At 32.0% G+C, this 17,078-nt stretch overlaps 2 long non-coding RNA genes across 2 annotated transcripts; both read right to left on the reverse strand.

Annotated features, from left to right (window-relative positions):
* Positions 1-7,854: 7,854 nt before the first annotated feature.
* Positions 7,855-9,271, reverse strand: LOC123305894. The gene is made up of 3 exons (XR_006536869.1): positions 9,205-9,271; positions 8,271-8,564; positions 7,855-7,975 (listed from the first exon to the last, which is right to left on the reverse strand). It is a non-coding gene; the product is annotated as an uncharacterized LOC123305894 (long non-coding RNA).
* A 1,491-nt stretch (positions 9,272-10,762) lies between these two features.
* On the reverse strand, positions 10,763-12,179 carry LOC123305895. Its single transcript, XR_006536870.1, has 3 exons — positions 12,113-12,179; positions 11,179-11,472; positions 10,763-10,883 (listed from the first exon to the last, which is right to left on the reverse strand). It is a non-coding gene; the product is annotated as an uncharacterized LOC123305895 (long non-coding RNA).
* Positions 12,180-17,078: the final 4,899 nt, after the last annotated feature.

Here is a 17,078-nt window from a genome sequence, read left to right on the forward strand (position 1 = left end):
ATTTTCAAAAATTAAAGATTTACATTATTGATAATTAATTAAGTTGTGATTATGTGTACATACAACTTTAAAATTTAAGGTACGAGGGTTCAGTACATATATAAATTTAGACAAGTAAAAAATTTAGAAAATTAAATAATTAATTATTATTTTTTTATTTACATAAATATAACGAATTTTTGTAATCTAGTTAGTGGAACAAATTCGAAATTAAAATATTTATTTTATTTAAAAATATAAGCAAGTCAGAGTTTTAGTGTCACAAACCTTGAAATTCATCTCTCATAAATATTATCTCATTGGAATATCAAAACAAGACTAGGAGAAAAGTCACTGGAAGAAGTGAATGAACTTGTCGACAGATTTGGCCTATTTTTTTCACAGACTCCGAAGTTGCAGATATTTTGCTCGTGTAGATCGCGAAATAATCAGCCGTAAAGTTTGCGATTTCCCCATTCAAAGCATGTAAAACTCACTGTCCTCCCAGATATTTTTTACGATATTAAAAAAGTCTCTCGACACAGTTCAGAAAAAGTAGGAGAATTAAAACGAATGTTTTTAGGATAAAATTAAAAAAAAATTAATTATCGTTTTCGAGATTTTAATTTTGATGAAAATTGGTCAAAATTGTGAATGTAGGCATAATTATCTCGTGTTTTAAGCAATCAAAATTTCTGTATTTTGAATTTAATAGTAAGCAGTTTACATAGCGACTTTAACAGCCAGGACCCATTATTGGGAAGATTTGAGCCGGTGTAGATTTTAATGGGTCCCGACTGTTAAAGTCGCTATGTAAACTGCTGGACTTTTTTTCTTTTCAGTTTTTTCGACTTTCATTTTCAGCCTACATGTATATGTTTGGTCTTTTAAGACCAAACATACGCATTTGAGACCAGATGCATGAACGGATTTTAATGATTATTATGTTAATCGATTTGTCCTTTTAATATCTTGCGTTTTTAATAGCTATTCAAGGATACCCCACTTGGTATAGTTCGCCGACTTTCTTTTTTTTCTTTTTTACAGAATTTTCATTGTTGCCATATCTTCAATAGCACTCGCAAAGTTGAGACAAATCGACTGACGTAAAAATCATCAAAATCGGCCCACGCGTTTGGTTTCTAGAGTGCCACATAGAAACATACATGCATACTTTTTCAAAATATGGCGTCTGGTGGTCGCCATATTGAATATTCATTATTGCCATATCTTCAGTAGTACTCGCAAGGTTAAAAAAAATCGATTGACGTCAGAATCATCAAAATCGGCCGAGGCATTTGGTCTCTAGTGTGCCATCCATATAGGAGCGAACACTCATATATAGACTGATAAACTCATTACCACTCCTTTGTGTTGCTCAGTCGGGTAAAGGGCACTTATTACAATAATGTAAAGCATTTTTCAAAAATGTCTTGCAACAGAACCCTAACGACGTTTGTCGTATTCATTAATTTAAATTTCACCCTTATCAATAAAACCAATCAAATTTCAATAAATTCTTTTCGATCAATAGAAATAATATAAATTAGACGTGCGTTATACAATTATTAGCATTGTGAAATCAAGTTTTAATAAAAATTGTAACACACCACCAACAATGCAGGTAAAAATTGGAATATTAATTCTCTATTACTTAGATAAAAATTAGACATTATTATAAAATTAATTGTGTCCTGTGCTTTTTTCAATTAATCATTTCAAATGATAAATAAAAATAAAAAAGGTACTCAAAAAACTAGAAAGATAATTATGCGCTACCCTTATAAAATGAGGTGTAAAATTTTTGTTATGCAAAACACACAAAAAAATTAGATTTAAAAAAATATAACTTATAAAACTCTTTTTTTTTTCAGTTTATACTTTTAGGATTGATGTTGGTATCATCAACAGTTTTGGCATTATATCCAGCAGCCAATTACGATTCTATTGTGAAAAGTTCAATACTAATTCATAGACCAGAACATCATCACCATCAACAAAATCATGTGATCAATCGAAATGGAGCTTTTCTTATAACAAATTTCAAAAAACCAGAGCAACCACATCGTGCATTAGTGATTCATAAACCAGTCTTAATTACATCTTTATCAAATAAACCAGCCACAATTATCGAAACACATAAAAATCATGAAGCAGTTGAAGTAAAACATATATCGAACATTCCTTGTGACGAAGACAAAGTTAAAAAAATCATTGTAACACAAAAACAGCCGGTTATTGTTTATAATAAACCAGAAAAACATGTAACTACAGAAAAACCCGTAGTGCACCACGAGGAAAAACATGTTGATGAGCCTGTGAAATTTACAATCAACATTGAACAACCCAAACCTTCAGTACCAGTGGTAACAAAAGAAATATATGCAGTTCACAGGCCAAATGTAGCTGTACCTTTTGGATATAATGTCTACTCAAATCAACCACATTCTCAGCTTTTCTTCAATAAAGTTCAACAACCAACAAGCTATTACTATGGATATCCTCCACAAGTTCAACCAGTTCCACAACAATTTGGTTATGGGTACGCTGTTTATGGAACTCCTTCTCTTCCAAAACTAGTACACAAACCAAACTTTGAATATATTCCAAAACCTGATTATGAATATGGAGTACCTAAAGAAAATGCAACTGTATCTTTTGTTCCAAAACAAATACCACAATATACGTCACATCAAAATATCGTACCTTTACCTGTACGAAACTTTGGATATTCTTTCACTGCACCTATTCAACCAGCACCTCAAAAAGTTTTCGAGGTACCAAATTATGAATATGGTGTTCCAAAACCCCATAATGTATACCAACCAATTATTAAACCAGCACCTCTTCGGCAATTTGGATACTCATTCGTTGCTCCTGAAAAACCTGTATTTGTAAAACCTGTTAATGTACCCAAACCAAGCTACGAATATGGAGTGCCAAGAGAAAATGTTATTGAAAACAACGAAATTCAACGACCACAAAAATTTGGATATTCATATACGATTCATAATCAACCTGCCATTGGAATACCAGCATATAGTGCACCAAAACTTATCCAACCAGTACCAAAGCCGTCTACAGAATATGGTGTGCCAAAACTTATTCAACCAGTGCCAAAACCATCTACAGAATATGGTGTACCAAAAGTTTCTAATTTTGGACCAATTGTTGTAGCACCTTTTGATGCTTTGGCTTCTGCTCCATTTGCAAGAAATCAACATTTACCAATTGTTGGAAAACACATACAATTTACCTCTAGTTAAGTTTGACATTGCAAAAATTATATTATTTATTAATATTGTAGATTTTATTAAACTATAATCACAATTTTTTATTTATTTTTAAATAAAATCGTATTATTATAATATTAAATGATTTAGTTTTATTGATCCTTTTATTTAACCTGATATTACAAACCTTTTCATATGATTTTTTTGATTGAGAATTTAAAAAAAATCTAACCTTTATCATATATTGCTTGGAAAGGCTTCCTAAAAGGCTTGGAAAGAGCTTTAATATAACACGTTAAAAAGGAATTGGAAAATTTTTCGAATAAGAGAAGGTTATGATAATGTTAAACAAATTCTTTTCTTGAGATACCCTACAAAAAAAATTAAAAAAGGTCTTACAAGCATAAGATTTAAAATTTTCGAGATAAACAATCATGTAACTTGAACATTGATGTTTAAAAATTTTTTGATTGTATATTTTTAAAATGAAAAGTCTTTGTTCGTATATTTTTATACAGCCTCGTTTGTAATTTTTGTATAAAAAATTTCAAAAAAAGAATTTACTCGTCATTATCATATTTTTGTTTAAATAATTTATCACTCTGCACTTCAGAAATGAAAAGTTTAAGACTATGTTCGTGTAAACTTTTGTCAAGACAACAATTCTGTCAAGATATTCGTGTTAAGCGACCCTAAAAACTTCAGAGTAACAAGTTTGAAAACATTTTCATCTCTATGAACCGAATTCAGAATTTAATATTTACGTTGAATTTAAAATGCATATTAATTATTCTAATTGCATATTTTTAATTTCTTATAAATCAAATTAGGTCACAAAATTTACTGACGTTCTAACGAATCGAATGTCCAAAACCGCATGCAAATCCGACTTACTGCTCAAACTTTATTCCTTCGGCTTCGTTTCAATGTCTATTGTGAGATATACCAGGAACGAATTAGGTCACAAAATTTATTGACGTTCTAACGAATCGAATGTCAAAAAACCGCATGCAAATCCGACTTACTGCTCAAATTTTTCGAACTTTATTCCTTCGTTTCAACGTCTATTGTGTGATATGCCAGGAACGATACCGGGGTACCTCAGTGATTGTTTTAATATTTGTTAATAATTTTCTTATGTAATCAATTATGCCTTTTTTAAAAAGTCTGTTTTCTAAAGTCACAAAATTGAGCTCTTGAAGAAATCATAATTACAAGCGCTTAAATTAGTCCCATAAACTGATTATTAAACATGATTTTTGCTGGTAAAAAAGTGATGAAATGATTCCATTTTCAAGGAAATTTTAGATGTTGGTACTAACCGTAAGTAAAGCGCCTATAAGAATTAGTAAAGACGTGTTGGAGTTCCGTTCTTATGGTTATGGGACTTATTTCATTAAACTTAAGGATGTATGAGCTAGTGGGGGCAAAAATTTAAAAATAGATATTTTCAATTTTGATGATAAATTTACATTATTACTTGACGATATAAGACGAAAAGTAAGAATAAAATTTTTCGATATCTGGCTTAATTTTCAAAATATCGAAAATTGAAAATTTTGTTTAATTATTTAGCTTCCGATATTTCGAAAACCAAGGCACATATCGAAAAATTTTATTCTTATTTTTCGTCTACATTCATGAAGTTATAACAAAATTCATCATCAAAGTTGAAAATAAGATAAAAATAATTTCAACCCTTAATCTACCCTGCTCTTACATCCCCTATATGGACGGTAACACTTAGTTTTTTTCTTTTCTAATTCATTGCTAATATGTTTACTTTCTATTAAAAAGTTTTTTTTAAATTTGTTTTCATTCATTCCAAATGAAAATTATCAAAAACTTCCAAAATATGTCGTTTTTTCAGATTCCTCCATAAGAGCCAATGTATTTTATATCGATTTTTAATGACTTTTTTCTTAAAAATTCGCACGGTTACCTAAGTTGAAATTTTAACCACATATTCTTTGAGTAAAAGACTACCTACAAACAAATTTTGAGCCTTTAAATCAAACATTGTTGTCATGCTCATACATCCTTAAGTAGTATAGAATTGGCTTTTGAAATTCTCTAGGTTACTAGGGTTGGTATTATTAAAAAATGAAAGTAAGAATGCATTAATATATGAAACAATTACGATTTACGATACTTAATAATTAGTATTTAAATTAAATAATCTATTAATAAATCAGATTATTGTCTTTTGTAGTGTACCTAATATTAAGTATAATTATTACATACATTCCCTGCCCTCTTTCTAAATACACGACTAAAAATATTACATAAGTTATTAAGAATGAAATTTTTTAAATTCTCTTAAATCGTATACATCGATTTAAAAATTTTATTTCCGGTTAAATGTTCTGTTGAAGGTAAGATCCCTTTAAGACTTTTAATTAAAATTTTAACGCCAAAATGCCACTAATATCGTATCTTAAATAACAACGGTTTGAGTTTCTAAAATTAAGTGGGTCTGGCCAAGTATATCGTTTTTATCGTATTTATTTTATTCATAATCAGTTTTTTTAACGCCATAGAAACAAAAGAACAAATATAGGAAAATATTATTAATTATTTATTGTTTTAACATTTGTTCACTATTCAAAACGACACTTTTTTTTATTTTTAACCCCGGACTAAAAAAACGGGCTGTTATAAGTTTGACCGCTATGTGTGTGTATGTGTGTGTGTGTTAATGGAGAGTGTTCTTAGCCATGTTTCTAGTGTGAATTTAGGCTTACGTACCCGAAAAATCTAAAAATTGGCGATGATCTTCCAAATCGGCTCAGTTTGGAAAAGGCTTTAAGGAAAAAGATAATTTAATGGAAAGTGTTCTTAGATATGTTTCAAATGTGAGCTTAGGGTTCCGTAACAAAAAATATTCTCCCACCAAATAAAAAAGTGTATTTAAATGGATCCCATCCAATAAGAATATTGTTTCAGCTACATTGAAATTTTATAGGTAAATGTGGATACTCCCAATGAACGTGCTAGGATAAAATACCCAGTATATTTCTCTTTCGCAATGCAACTTTGGTTTGATAGAACATTACATAAAGATGGGGACTTTAAAGGTCCTTTGCTATTGTTATGACCTTTACATAAGATGGTAACATGGATATTTTAAGACTATTTATTCAAATATTAATTTTTAAACTTAGATATTATGCGTAAAATAGTTAAAATCTTTTCACCGGTAGTTGTCATTTACTAGGATTTTAACTCCCTTCCGGAAATTAGGAGACATTGTACCGTTTAAGAGGAACTGAAATTTAGGTTAAAGAGTTAATGAAACCTCGATGTTATCAGAGTTTACAACAGGTTTCAATCAATACTCGTAAATTAAAATTACTTATTAAGTTATATGATTTATATGTGTATGAATAAAAAAAACAATATAAAAGGGATTTGTTTGTCACGACGCACTACAGCAAAACGTTGTGATAGAAGTGATAATCAATTAATTTTAAATAAAAACAGATTTATTACTCAATTATTGGGTGTATGATGCACATAGTTTTTACATACATTACACAGTTATTAAAAAGTGTAAAAAGAGTTATACTTCAGACAACAGGGAATTTTTTTGGTTCAGTATTACGCACTAAATGCAAATGCACAAAAGTCTTTACAAAAATAGGCGGGGGAAGTACCCCCAATTTAAGGAAAACCGTTTTGCGCTATATCTCCATAACCGTACACTTTAGACCAAAAATGGTAATAGTCTTTATTGTAGATTTTCTATCTTTTTTGTATAATATTGTATTGACTGAGTTAATTGTTGAAATAATATGTATAGACAGTGATGATTACGCAATCGTTTTTGATTACGATGATAACGCAATGTAAGTAAAGAAAGATTACACAACTCTAACACAAACAAGTGAAAACAAACAATTGACTGAGTTAATTGTTGAAATACCATGCATAGTCAGTGTTGATTTCTTTATCACATAACACATACAAACATGTGACTCATACATAACTGATAATCAAGTATAGTACATATTATAAAATTTCCGCTTAATTGGCGCCCTCACTTGTGAACGGTGATGTTTACGAAAAAATGTTTCAAACAAAAGTTGTTTAATTTTTGATAAGGAACATTTTTTACATTTAAACTTTTGTTTTATCTCTAACGGTTTACATTGACCTATGATGCTTATTTACGAACTCGACCTCACTTTTTACGTCCTGAGTACGCTGTAAAAATTTCAGCTTGATATCTTTTTTCGTTTTTGAGTAATCGTGTCCACAGACGGACGGACGGACAACCGGAAGTGGACTAATTAGGTGATTTTATGAACACCTATTCCAAAATTTTGTTCGTAGCATCAATATTTTTAAGCGTTACAAACTTGGGACTAAACTTAGTATACCTTGCATATTACATATATGCATGGTATAATAAACTTAGTATACCTTGCATATTACATTGAGACGATACTCATATTTTGGTTTCACACATGGAGTTCGGCTTAGGCTACATTATACCCACCGAACAAAAAAAAAGAAAAAATTTACAAAAAATTTACAAAAAAAAAAAACAAAAAAAAAAACAAAATGTCAGTAAAATATTTAAAATTTATTTAAAATTAAAATACAATTTTTTTTCATTACAATCATAAAAATAAAAAAATGGCCGAAAGTGGATACCCGGATAGCCAGGCACACGACGCACAAACAGAGAATCGCACGCAGCATCGCAGGCGGTAAACACGGCGCGAAAGGTCGTGATTGGATCACGGCGGCACCAGGCACTAATAAAACAAAAAAACAATGAGTCAACAAATGACCTGATGGTTTCTTGATGAAAAAAAATACTTTACTTCAACCTTTGCATCGAGCAAGTTAAGAGCTCGGAATATATTCATTCGTGGTGGATTAAAATTAACCAATCGACGACGATCATTAAACAAATAAAATAAAATCGAACATAAATTAAAACTGGACCAACATCGTGTTATAGTTAATGAATCGACAACGAATGATTAAATAGGAACAATAAAACAAAAACAAATTAAAATAAAAACGATAAATATTCACGTGGAGTACCTGCTGATACAAGTTTCGAGTGGACGACCGCATGGTTATTTCATCTTTTGTTGTTTGGAAACTCAACATCGCCCATCAGCGGCAACACCACCGCATGCAGGCCGATTCGATCAACACAAATTATGGAAGAAAATCTGGTATACCTCGAGGATCACCCAGTGATTCCGCTGTGTGCTGCTGCGTTCTCTCCTGGCCGTCCGGTTGTTCAACCCCGGTTCCATTCATGAAGGACTATGTAAGTTGTATTTATCTTTTTCCTCCTTATCAATTAATTTGCCTACCAAAGGACATAATCTAAAATAAATGGGAAAAGTGACGTTAATAAAAGGTTGGAGGTTTTAACAAACATTTTAAATTTAGGAAATAATATTAGTTAAGTTTTTTTTAATGCGTGGTGATTCCTGGTGGATCTATTAGTCAAGCTGTCGAGTGGCCCTTGTCAATTTGGTGCTGGCCAATAGCCGCCTATTAACGACAAGGGTCAGCCACTCTCCATTTCGCGGCGCTAGGTGGTGGTGAAGACGATCTAAATTGAATCGAAGACCCATACACCTCGCCCGTGCTGTTGCGGCAAATGGCTCTTGTCCGAATATACATACATATTTTTATTCAACAAAAAATAATATAATAAATGTCTGTATGCGCTTTTAATTTGGAAGGAAATTCACCAGGAACCACTGTTGTCAATGTTAGTACTAACGTATGTCCCCTTTTAAACAAATATTAAATTTTTTTTTTAATTTTTTTTCAAATACAAAATTCTTAGGTTAGGTGTCAAAATAAATTATGCTAAGTGTTTATTTTTGTTTACTATACATTTGATAAAAAAAAAATATAAATAAATAAAATAAAATTGTGAATAGCAGAAACATTAAAGGAAATTTTACAAAAAAAAATTAAATAAACATAATTGAATTTAATTGAGATCACTTACGTTTTTTTTTTGTTAATCCAATCGTCGACACACAACACGTTGTATTCAATATCACTATTGACACTTTAAGTTGTAGTACAGTAGAGCCAACTTCACATAACTAATACTGATTTAGTAGATCCTCGCTTGAATTTACGCGCCATAGCCCGTCCGATCAACAAAAGACTTCCACTGCGAGACCCTTCATATATTCGTTTCTCTAACTAAATTGAGAATCGTTTTATGGTAGCATAGCGTATGGTAAATGGCGTAATTTTCAATCGTCGTTATCTAAGACAACTTGAAAATGAACAACGTATTAATTGTATAATCTTATAAAATTAAAATTTTCTTCAATTACTTTTAACTTTAATTAAGCTTAATTCTACAAATCCTTTTCTGTTTTCTATAACACTTACATATACAATCGTTGAACAATCGCGGAGTCTAACATGCCGGACACCAGGAGCGGACGCATATTCACACCCGCCAGTACCCATCGCACCGACGCCAACTACAGTAGTCAACCAACTTCCATGGCTCGATTTCACGACGGCGTCTTCAACATCGACATCAACAACAGCTACCACAGCCTCAACGTCAACAGCCCCACCAACTTCGACACATCAATCTCCTCCATCACGTGTGTTTAACCCTATAAGAACCCAAACCGAACTTAGTGCTGACATGCTGACAACCAACACCGTCTTCAGGCCATGGAGAACCAATTAATAAATATGGGTGAGTGGTTATGTAGTCTAAGCCGAAATATTCTCCAATCGCCCCACGCTCAGGGTCATTACAAAACCTCCAAAAACAAAAAAAAAAACCTTTAGAAACCCTATCACCTTCTGATGACGCTAAATTTCACCTTTTGGACGAAGTGCCCCAAAGCCTTGCCTCTCTGCGAAAACATCAGGAAGAAGATGAAAAGCATAGACTCATCCTCTCCAGAATTGAATCTGGAGAGGATGTCATAGGTTATGCCCTCAAATCTGACGTCCTGGTGGAACTCGTGGGGAAGCATCGCCTAAGAAAATTTCCGTCCCCAAAGCCGTGCCTCTCTGCGAAAACATCAGGAGGAAGATGAAGAGCATAGACTCATCCTCTCCAGAATTGAATCTGGGGAAGATGTCACAGGATATGCCCTCAAATCTGACCTCCTGGTGAAACTCGTGGGGAAACATCGCCTAAGACGAATTTCCGTCCCCAAAGCCATCAGAAACATAATAATGTCCCTTTACCACGTCACCAATCTCATGTGAGCTCGAGTGCGTAGACAACTCGTACGCGATATAAAGCCCACATTGAAGCGTTAAGCCCTATAATGAAAGAGTAGAGGAAATGCCGTAGCATTTTAGCCAGTGGGGGTGGATGAGACGATACTCATATTTTGGTTTCACACATGGAGTTCGGCTTAGGCTACATTATACCCACCGAACAAAAAAAAAGAAAAAATTTACAAAAAATTTACAAAAAAAAAAAAACAAAAAAAAAAACAAAATGTCAGTAAAATATTTAAAATTTATTTAAAATTAAAATACAATTTTTTTTCATTACAATCATAAAAATAAAAAAATGGCCGAAAGTGGATACCCGGATAGCCAGGCACACGACGCACAAACAGAGAATCGCACGCAGCATCGCAGGCGGTAAACACGGCGCGAAAGGTCGTGATTGGATCACGGCGGCACCAGGCACTAATAAAACAAAAAAACAATGAGTCAACAAATGACCTGATGGTTTCTTGATGAAAAAAAATACTTTACTTCAACCTTTGCATCGAGCAAGTTAAGAGCTCGGAATATATTCATTCGTGGTGGATTAAAATTAACCAATCGACGACGATCATTAAACAAATAAAATAAAATCGAACATAAATTAAAACTGGACCAACATCGTGTTATAGTTAATGAATCGACAACGAATGATTAAATAGGAACAATAAAACAAAAACAAATTAAAATAAAAACGATAAATATTCACGTGGAGTACCTGCTGATACAAGTTTCGAGTGGACGACCGCATGGTTATTTCATCTTTTGTTGTTTGGAAACTCAACATCGCCCATCAGCGGCAACACCACCGCATGCAGGCCGATTCGATCAACACAAATTATGGAAGAAAATCTGGTATACCTCGAGGATCACCCAGTGATTCCGCTGTGTGCTGCTGCGTTCTCTCCTGGCCGTCCGGTTGTTCAACCCCGGTTCCATTCATGAAGGACTATGTAAGTTGTATTTATCTTTTTCCTCCTTATCAATTAATTTGCCTACCAAAGGACATAATCTAAAATAAATGGGAAAAGTGACGTTAATAAAAGGTTGGAGGTTTTAACAAACATTTTAAATTTAGGAAATAATATTAGTTAAGTTTTTTTTAATGCGTGGTGATTCCTGGTGGATCTATTAGTCAAGCTGTCGAGTGGCCCTTGTCAATTTGGTGCTGGCCAATAGCCGCCTATTAACGACAAGGGTCAGCCACTCTCCATTTCGCGGCGCTAGGTGGTGGTGAAGACGATCTAAATTGAATCGAAGACCCATACACCTCGCCCGTGCTGTTGCGGCAAATGGCTCTTGTCCGAATATACATACATATTTTTATTCAACAAAAAATAATATAATAAATGTCTGTATGCGCTTTTAATTTGGAAGGAAATTCACCAGGAACCACTGTTGTCAATGTTAGTACTAACGTATGTCCCCTTTTAAACAAATATTAAATTTTTTTTTTAATTTTTTTTCAAATACAAAATTCTTAGGTTAGGTGTCAAAATAAATTATGCTAAGTGTTTATTTTTGTTTACTATACATTTGATAAAAAAAAAATATAAATAAATAAAATAAAATTGTGAATAGCAGAAACATTAAAGGAAATTTTACAAAAAAAAATTAAATAAACATAATTGAATTTAATTGAGATCACTTACGTTTTTTTTTTGTTAATCCAATCGTCGACACACAACACGTTGTATTCAATATCACTATTGACACTTTAAGTTGTAGTACAGTAGAGCCAACTTCACATAACTAATACTGATTTAGTAGATCCTCGCTTGAATTTACGCGCCATAGCCCGTCCGATCAACAAAAGACTTCCACTGCGAGACCCTTCATATATTCGTTTCTCTAACTAAATTGAGAATCGTTTTAACATATATGCATGGTATAACAATTTCTTACAAGGATTTTTAAAAACCTTGTAGGTAACTCAATAAGTATTTAATATTCCGTAGGTATACCAACATATGGAATACATATGGATATCGACTACACTTGATATGATATTATATTGACATTTAACCTATTAAATAAAGGTCATTTCTAAAAGCTGTGCATATTATTTATTCATTCTGATTATGATGATTATACAGTTAAATAATAAAATGAGCCAAACCTGTAAAATAAAAGAATGCAAAATCAAATTACACATGAATTAGTAATTGAATTAAAAATCGCATAGTTTTTATACCATGCATATATGTAATATGCAAGGTATACTAAGTTTAGTCCCAAGTTTGTAACGCTTAAAAATATTGATGCCACGCACAAAATTTTGCTATAGGTGTTCATAGAATCACCTAATTAGTCCATTTCCGGTTGTCCGTCCGTCCGTCTGTGGACACGATAACTCAAAAACGAAAAAAGATATCGAGCTGAAATTTTTACAGCGTACTCAGGACGTAAAAAAAGAGGTCGAGTTCGTAAATGAGCATCATAGGTCAATTGGGTCTTGGGTCCGTAGAAACCATCTTGTAAACCGTTAGAGATAGAACAAAAGTTTAAATGTAAAAAATGTTCCTTATCAAAAAATAAACAACTTTTGCTTGAAACATTTTTTCGTAAACATCACTGTTTACCCGTGAGGGCGCCAATTAGGCGGAAATTTTATAATATGTACTATACTTGATTATCAGTTATGTATATGTCACATGCATGTATGTGTTATGTGATAAAGAAATCAACACTGACTATGCATGGTATTTCAACAATTAATTTAGTCAATTGTTTGTTTTTACTTGTAATATGCATAAAAATAATAACTGACTAAGAAAATTAAACAAAAGAAAAGGAATACCGCCTAAAAAATAAGATAAACCTGGGAATATTAGGTATAAATGTACTTAGGATCATCCTAAATAAGAATTATTAATAAAGGCCACTTATCCAAATATACGCTTCTGAAAGTAATAAAAGAGCTTAAAATTAAACTTAATAGTAATCATTACGTCAAATTTGATCAATAATTCAAATCTCATATTGTTGCAAATTTAATCTACTTAGAAAAAAATTAGATGAAACAAGTGAAAACAAACAATTGACTGAGTTAATTGTTGAAATACCATGTATAGGCAGTGTTGATAACTCTGTCACATTTCACATACATACATATCTGACATATTTAACTGATATTCTCATATAATGCGCAAGTGTTGATGCGCAATTGTTTTTTTGACGTCACGTAAATAACAAAAGATATTCACTTTGATATTCCTATATTAATACATACTATAAAATTTGTATGTAATTAACGCCCTCGTGGGTAAACAGTGATGTTTACAAAAAAATGTTTCAAACAAAAGTTGTTTATTTTTTTGTAAGGAACATTTTTTACATTTAAACTTTTATTCTATCTCTAACGGTTTACAAGATGGGTACTACGGACCCATGACCCAATTGACCCATGTTGCTCATTTACGAACTTGACCTCACTTTTTACGTCCTAAGCACGCTGTAAAAAGTTCAGCTTGATATCTCTTTTCGTTTTTGAGTAATCGTGACCACAGACGGACGGCCGGACGGCCGGACGGACGGACAACCGGAAATGGATTAATTAGGTGATTTTATGAACACCTATACCAATTTTTTTTTTTGTAGCATCAATATTTTTAGGCGTTACAAACTTGGGACTAAACTTATAATACTATGTATATTTCATATATACATGGTATAAAAGTACTTAAGAAACTAGCCCTTCAGGGTTATAATCGCCCGAAATCTAAAATGAAGCCGAAATTTACACGTGTTTTTTTCAATTTTTGACTAATGTATGCCCTCGTGAGTAAACGGTAACGTTTACAAAAAAATATTTCAAACAAAAGTTGTTTATTTTTTGATAAGGAATATTATTGCATTTAAACTTTTGTTCTATCTCTAACGGTTTACAAGATCGGTTTACAAGAGAGACCCAATTGCCATTTGTTGCTCATTTACGAACTCGAATTCACTATTTACGTCCTGAGTGCGCTGTAAAAATTTAAGCTTGATATCTTTTTTCGTTTTTGAATTATCGGCGGGCGGACAACCAAAAATGGACTACTTATGATTCTATGAACATCTATACCAAAATTTTGTTGGTAGCATCAACATTTTTAAGCGTTACAAACTTGGGACTAAACTTAATATACTATGTATATCTCATATATGCATGGTATAAAAATGGTTACCTAGGAACCAATTTTAAGTTTTAACACATTTTTTAAAATCATCCATTAAAATCATAATAATTAGAAATGTATTTAGGCGCCTGCTGTACTAATCATATATGAAATTTGGTTAAAAGTATAATTAAACGTAAAAGTACAAATGAATTTAAATATTTTTAATTACCACACTATTATTAACCATTTTTATATTCTTCAAATAATGAAAGTGAGTCAAGTTTATGAGGTTAAATTGTGTATTTATTATATATTAATACTAGCTGACCCGGCAAACGTTGTTTTGCCATATAAATAATTTCCTAGTAATTTCTAGTGTAGACAAAAAATAGCTTACTTATTGTAAGTATGTATGTATGTTAGAATGTGTATATTGTATGTATGTAAGAATGTGGTATATGCGTGAAATAAGCATGAAGCGCTGTGAACGATGAGGGAATATAAAAATAACAAAAGGCAAACATTATTTTTAAGGTATTATAATTTATTCCTTAAAATTATATATCATTAATAATTAAACAATTACGACAGTAACACTATTAAACAATATCAATCTCTTAATGCTATAGCGTGAACAATATTTAGGGAGTAAGAAAGAAAGGGGACCGGCTTCGTTTTCATCCCTACTCCTTGCTGTTTACTGGGTCAGAAGTGACACCTGTAGACATCTGGCGGGGATAACTAATTAAATGACGATTGATCAGTTTTCGACCGGAGAGGAAAAATGATTAAATTACTAAAATGGCTATTAAAAAATAAGGGTTGATCGTAGAAGGGTGAAAATTGAGGATTGTATGTATTTTTGTATGTTGTATCATAAAAAAAGAGAAATTAAAAATTTTGTCTAAAAAATAAAAAAAAAAATTTAGGGGTGGACTACCCCTAACATTTAGGGGGATGAAAAATAGATGTTGGCCGATTCTCAGGCCTACCCAATATGCACACAAAATTTCATCAAAATCGGTCAAGCCGTTTCGGAGGAGTATGGCAACGAAAACTGTGACACGTGAATTTTATATATTAGATTACACAACAATATAAACACATAATAATAATAACAATATAATATGTATACGTATATTATATTAAAATGAGAATATAACATCTTAAATCTATATATATAAAAAGAGAGTGTTTGTTTGTATGTCCCCGATTTTCCCTAAAACTAACCATTGACCTTCGGTAGGGGATTATGTCATTGGGTAGCCCTTAGGCTCCCATTGTGAATAAGGGAGTTTGGTGGGGGTGGAATTAAAAATGATCTAGAAATTCATAGAAAATAGTTTAAAAAATAGTTCTAATAATTTTCAATAGATGGCGTCACTGTCAATAGTACAATTTTCACTAGGTGGCGCTACTGGCGCAAATGTCTTTCGATTTTTTAGTTCTAATAATTTTCAATAGATGGCGCCACTGTCAATAGTACAATTTTCACTAGATGGCGCTACTGGCGCAAATGTCTTTCGATTTTTCTCGAAAATTCTGGAATGTTCCATGGATTTCTATCGAATTTTCTAGAATTTTCTCAAACATTCTGGAATGTTCTATGGATTTCTATCGAATTTTCTAGAACTTTCTAGAATATTCTCGAATGTTGTATGGATTTTTATTGAATTTTATCAAACTTTCTCGAACAATCTGGAATGTTCCATGGGTTTCTGTCGAATTTTCTAGAATTTTCTCGAACATTCTGGAATGTTCTATGGATTTCTATCGAATTTTCTAGAATTTTCTCGAACTTTCTGGAATGTTCTATGGATTTCTATCGAATTTTCTAGAACTTTCTCGAATATTCTGGAATGTTCCATGGGTTTCTATCGATCTTTCCCTTACTTTTCCGTACACACAGAGAGTGTAGACATAATATTGGGATCGGCCAAAAAAATCTTACTGTTCCGTACACACAGAGAGAATTAAAAAAAAGTCTTTCATTTAACAATTTTGATATTTAAAGGTGCAAAAACAACCCAGCGAAGCGGGTTTAACAGCTAGTAATATTATAAATATAAAAAAATGATTGACTACAATAATAATAATAATAATAATAATAGTATAATACTTTTACATATGCATTATATACTTGTTTGAAACAATAACCTGTGGCCCTCATTTGCCCTAACAGTCAAGCGGAACAAATATTGTATATTAGTGCATAAAGTCCATCTACATACAAAATACGATTCAATTCTTCATTTATTTTATGTTTAGCACAATAAAACTAAATATCTAATATAAAAAAATTAATGCATCTTTGAAATTTTCTACAATTGTTTATTAGGGTGTAAACACTTCGTAAATATTAGTCGACTTCTCAGGGGCGTACCTAACCCCCTTTTGGGGAAAGGGGTGCAGATGGTGATTTAATCAGTTTCTTACAAATTACAAAAAAATATTTTCGTTTATTTTTTGACTTTCTAGCTTCAAAATTGACCGAGATATGCCAATTTTGAAGGGA

This window comes from Chrysoperla carnea, chromosome 1 (assembly GCF_905475395.1).
Source record: "Chrysoperla carnea chromosome 1, inChrCarn1.1, whole genome shotgun sequence".
Taxonomy (NCBI): Eukaryota; Metazoa; Arthropoda; class Insecta; order Neuroptera; family Chrysopidae; genus Chrysoperla; species Chrysoperla carnea.